The sequence below is a fragment of the Schistocerca gregaria genome, unplaced genomic scaffold (assembly GCF_023897955.1).
Source record: "Schistocerca gregaria isolate iqSchGreg1 unplaced genomic scaffold, iqSchGreg1.2 ptg000045l, whole genome shotgun sequence".
Taxonomy (NCBI): domain Eukaryota; kingdom Metazoa; phylum Arthropoda; class Insecta; order Orthoptera; family Acrididae; genus Schistocerca; species Schistocerca gregaria.
In genome coordinates, this window is record NW_026061703.1 from 40,001 (window position 1) to 45,000 (window position 5,000).

The following is a 5,000-nucleotide window of genomic DNA, read 5'->3' on the forward strand; positions in this document are numbered from 1 at the left end:
CCTAACTCAAGTTGTCCCTTAACCTAACTCAAGTTGTCCCTTAACCTAACTCAAGTTGTCCCTTAACCTAACTCAAGTTGTCCCTTAACCTAACTCAAGTTGTCCCTTAACCTAACCCACGTTGTCCCTTAACCTAACCCACGTTGTCCCTTAACCTAACCCACGTTGTCCCTTAACCTAACCCACGTTGTCCCTTAACCTAACCCACGTTGTCCCTTAACCTAACCCACGTTGTCCCTTAACCTAACCCACGTTGTCCCTTAACCTAACCCACGTTGTCCCTTAACCTAACCCACGTTGTCCCTTAACCTAACCCACGTTGTCCCTTAACCTAACCCACGTTGTCCCTTAACCTAACCCACGTTGTCCCTTAACCTAACCCACGTTGTCCCTTAACCTAACCCACGTTGTCCCTTTGCCTAACATAGTTCACTGCTCGGAATCTCTGGTGTCGTTGTTATCCTCATGTAGATGTCTTGCGAGTGTTGCTTACTTTCCACATATTCCCGCTATCCACTGTCAATTGTACTGCAATAGGACTATATCGGCCCCCCCCCCCCTCTGTCCCCCTCTTTGTGTCTCTGTCCTCTCAAGCTGGTCGGTCTGGCGTGTGAGTGTTAAATGAGCCTCGCAGCTGTTCAGTTGCATTCAGATGTCGACGCCCTCAGTGTACGTCGTGGTATGGTCTGTGTCCATTGTCCGCTGATGTCGTACGCGTAACCCACACGCTGTACCGATCATCGGTAGTTACGTACAGAGTGAAGTAGTGTGATACGTGTGACTGTACGCTGGCTGTGCCCAACGGTGTCGAATCTCAATTTCCATATGTTGTGCTCGATGCTACTTGTCTCGTCTCCCAATAACAGCTAGGTTGCACTGTGGTACGCCGTAGAGGCGTGTGGGAGGAACGTACGAACGCATTGTATGTCACCCTGGGTCGCTGGGGGTGGTGGTGCGGTGAGTCAGGTCAGGTCAGGTCAGGTCAGGTCAGCGTGAGCCGTCTGATGTAGTGACGCGTGTATTCCGACTTTGTCGTATTGCCTCACACAAAGTGCTACCCTGGTGGACCGCGTTCCATATCTGGGACATGCCGCAGATGCCGGTTGACAGTGGATCGCGGAAGGGACATCGCATACTTGCGCGGGCCACCTTCCACGTGTTCTCTTCTGCACATGTCGCAGTGTGTATGTGGTCTGATGTAGCGTGTCGTGACACATGACATCCTGGCATGCAAGAATTGTTGAATTCGCAAATGTAGGTGGACATCTACGTTTACTGCCCAAGATACGCAAATGAACTGGAAATCCGTTGTTGAGCGGTTGTTCACGCTGGAGGTGAATCTGTGATGGCGACGATCGGTACAGCTATTAACCGGTTGTTTCAGCGGTACCCGCCACATCCACACACGTGACTAGGCCCATGTGGGTATGAAGCGATACGCGGCGGTGGCTTGGTGGGACTGTTCCCGGCCGGTGAAGGGGGGCCGCCCGGCGTGTTGGCCGCGCGCTGCGTGGGCGCACGCGCAACAGCCGGCTGGTGGGGGGCGCCGAGTGGCAGGAGCGCCAGCCGACGGGCCCGGCAGGCGGCGCAGCTACGCTGCGGCGCACCCTGCACGCGGCGCCTGGCGGCCAAAGTTGGTTCAGCCGAGCCCGGTGCGAAGCGCGGTGGACATCTGCAGTGTGCTGGTCTGATTGAGGACTGTGTGCGTTGAGGATGCGCCGCCGCCTGGCACTCGGCGCCGCGACGCCGTCTGCTGCTCGGTCGCCCCAGCGGTTCTCGCAGGTGGTTTGTATCGCAGTTGTGCGGACGTGTTGGCGCGTGCGCTGTGCTGGGAGAGTTCGCTTCTGCACCCAAGTGGGGCTTTGCCCTTGTGTGGCGCTGGCGTTGGAGCTGCCGGTCACCATAGGTGGCGCGTGTTGTCTCCCGCCGGCAATGCCACGACAGCACGCTCCCGGGCCTCTGTCGGCAGCGGCAAGCTCAGTTGGGAGCAAGGGTGTTCGCACTAAAACCGTCTACTCGCCTAACTCCGGGCGATTGCGCCTCTCTCGAAACCGACCAAGTACCTAGGACGGCGCTGCGCGCCGCCGGGACCTGAGAGGGTTTCGAGGTGTATCGTGCAGGGGAGCTCGGCCTCCTCCTGTTTGCAGAATAATTGAGCGGACGCTTGCGTGTTCGCGCGGGCCCCCGGGACACACTCCCGGGCGGCCGGCTGCTCAGCTCTAGTTGACGCAGCTCCCTGGTTGATCCTGCCAGTAGTCATATGCTTGTCTCAAAGATTAAGCCATGCATATCTCAGTACAAGCCGCATTAAGGTGAAACCGCGAATGGCTCATTAAATCAGTTATGGTTCCTTAGATCGTACCCACGTTACTTGGATAACTGTGGTAATTCTAGAGCTAATACATGCAAACAGAGTCCCGACCAGAGATGGAAGGGACGCTTTTATTAGATCAAAACCAATCGGATTGGCTTGTCTGGTCCGTTTGCCTTGGTGACTCTGAATAACTTTGGGCTGATCGCACGGTCCTCGTACCGGCGACGCATCTTTCAAATGTCTGCCTTATCAACTGTCGATGGTAGGTTCTGCGCCTACCATGGTTGTAACGGGTAACGGGGAATCAGGGTTCGATTCCGGAGAGGGAGCCTGAGAAACGGCTACCACATCCAAGGAAGGCAGCAGGCGCGCAAATTACCCACTCCCGGCACGGGGAGGTAGTGACGAAAAATAACGATACGGGACTCGTCCGAGGCCCCGTAATCGGAATGAGTACACTTTAAATCCTTTAACGAGTATCTATTGGAGGGCAAGTCTGGTGCCAGCAGCCGCGGTAATTCCAGCTCCAATAGCGTATATTAAAGTTGTTGCGGTTAAAAAGCTCGTAGTTGGATTTGTGTCCCACGCTGTTGGTTCACCGCCCGTCGGTGTTTAACTGGCATGTATCGTGGGACGTCCTGCCGGTGGGGCGAGCCGAAGGGGTGCTTTCGCGTCCCGAGGCGGACCCCGTTTAAATCCTACCAGGGTGCTCTTTGTTGAGTGTCTCGGTGGGCCGGCACGTTTACTTTGAACAAATTAGAGTGCTTAAAGCAGGCAAGCCCGCCTGAATACTGTGTGCATGGAATAATGGAATAGGACCTCGGTTCTATTTTGTTGGTTTTCGGAACCCGAGGTAATGATTAATAGGGACAGGCGGGGGCATTCGTATTGCGACGTTAGAGGTGAAATTCTTGGATCGTCGCAAGACGAACAGAAGCGAAAGCATTTGCCAAGTATGTTTTCATTAATCAAGAACGAAAGTTAGAGGTTCGAAGGCGATCAGATACCGCCCTAGTTCTAACCATAAACGATGCCAGCCAGCGATCCGCCGCAGTTCCTCCGATGACTCGGCGGGCAGCCTCCGGGAAACCAAAGCTTTTGGGTTCCGGGGGAAGTATGGTTGCAAAGCTGAAACTTAAAGGAATTGACGGAAGGGCACCACCAGGAGTGGAGCCTGCGGCTTAATTTGACTCAACACGGGAAACCTCACCAGGCCCGGACACCGGAAGGATTGACAGATTGATAGCTCTTTCTTGATTCGGTGGGTGGTGGTGCATGGCCGTTCTTAGTTGGTGGAGCGATTTGTCTGGTTAATTCCGATAACGAACGAGACTCTAGCCTGCTATCTAGTCGCGTGACATCCTTCGTGCTGTCAGCGATTACTTTTCTTCTTAGAGGGACAGGCGGCTTCTAGCCGCACGAGATTGAGCAATAACAGGTCTGTGATGCCCTTAGATGTTCTGGGCCGCACGCGCGCTACACTGAAGGAATCAGCGTGTCTTCCTAGGCCGAAAGGTCGGGGTAACCCGCTGAACCTCCTTCGTGCTAGGGATTGGGGCTTGCAATTGTTCCCCATGAACGAGGAATTCCCAGTAAGCGCGAGTCATAAGCTCGCGTTGATTACGTCCCTGCCCTTTGTACACACCGCCCGTCGCTACTACCGATTGAATGATTTAGTGAGGTCTTCGGACTGGTACGCGGCATCGACTCTGTCGTTGCCGATGCTACCGGAAAGATGACCAAACTTGATCATTTAGAGGAAGTAAAAGTCGTAACAAGGTTTCCGTAGGTGAACCTGCGGAAGGATCATTACCGACTAGACTGCATGTCTTTCGATGTGCGTGTCGTGTCGCGCAACACGCTACCTGTACGGCAGTGGCCGTGCGCCGCGTGCGGAACCACGCGTGCCTCTCAAAACTAGCGGAAGTGTTGTTGTTGTTGTGTGGTACGAGCGCTGAAGCTCTGGAGCGGCTGGCCTGCGGTACCTGGCGCCTGGCGCCGGTTTTGAATGACGTTCGCCCGAGTGCCTGTCCGCTCCGGTGTGGAGCCGTACGACGCCCATCGGCTGTGAGGCCGTTGGACACAAAAAAAATAGTGGAACAGGGGCCGTCAGACGCCTCAGTCCCGCAAATGCTACTGTCTTGAAAGAGACAGTGGGAGACTGAAAAGGAAAAGATCACCCAGGACGGTGGATCACTCGGCTCGTGGGTCGATGAAGAACGCAGCAAATTGCGCGTCGACATGTGAACTGCAGGACACATGAACATCGACGTTTCGAACGCACATTGCGGTCCATGGATTCCGTTCCCGGGCCACGTCTGGCTGAGGGTCGGCTACGTATACTGAAGCGCGCGGCGTTTGTCCCGCTTCGGAGACGTGGGAGTGTCGTGGTCGCCTGTGTGGCCGGCCGCGTCTCCTTAAACGTGCGATGCGCGCCCGTCGCCTGGCGGTTCGCATACCGGTACTTTCTCGGTAGCGTGCACAGCCGGCTGGCGGTGTGGCGTGCGACACCTCGTACAACGACCTCAGAGCAGGCGAGACTACCCGCTGAATTTAAGCATATTACTAAGCGGAGGAAAAGAAACTAACAAGGATTCCCCCAGTAGCGGCGAGCGAACAGGGAAGAGTCCAGCACCGAACCCCGCAGGCTGCCGCCTGTCGTGGCATGTGGTGTTTGGGAGGGTCC

The 5,000-nt window shown here is 55.4% G+C and overlaps 3 non-coding genes across 3 annotated transcripts in view; all 3 read left to right on the forward strand.

The window, feature by feature from the left end:
- Positions 1 to 2,233: 2,233 nt before the first annotated feature.
- Positions 2,234 to 4,126, forward strand: LOC126301156 (small subunit ribosomal RNA). The gene has a single exon (XR_007552941.1). It is a non-coding gene; the product is annotated as a small subunit ribosomal RNA (ribosomal RNA).
- A 365-nt stretch (positions 4,127 to 4,491) lies between these two features.
- LOC126301221 (5.8S ribosomal RNA) lies at positions 4,492 to 4,646 on the forward strand. Its single transcript, XR_007552986.1, has one exon. It is a non-coding gene; the product is annotated as a 5.8S ribosomal RNA (ribosomal RNA).
- A 188-nt stretch (positions 4,647 to 4,834) lies between these two features.
- Positions 4,835 to 5,000, forward strand: part of LOC126301180 (large subunit ribosomal RNA) — a 4,223-nt gene continuing 4,057 nt past the window's right edge. Inside the window, exon 1 of the ribosomal RNA XR_007552963.1 lies at positions 4,835 to 5,000. This exon is cut by the window's right edge and continues 4,057 nt beyond it. This is a non-coding gene — a ribosomal RNA (large subunit ribosomal RNA).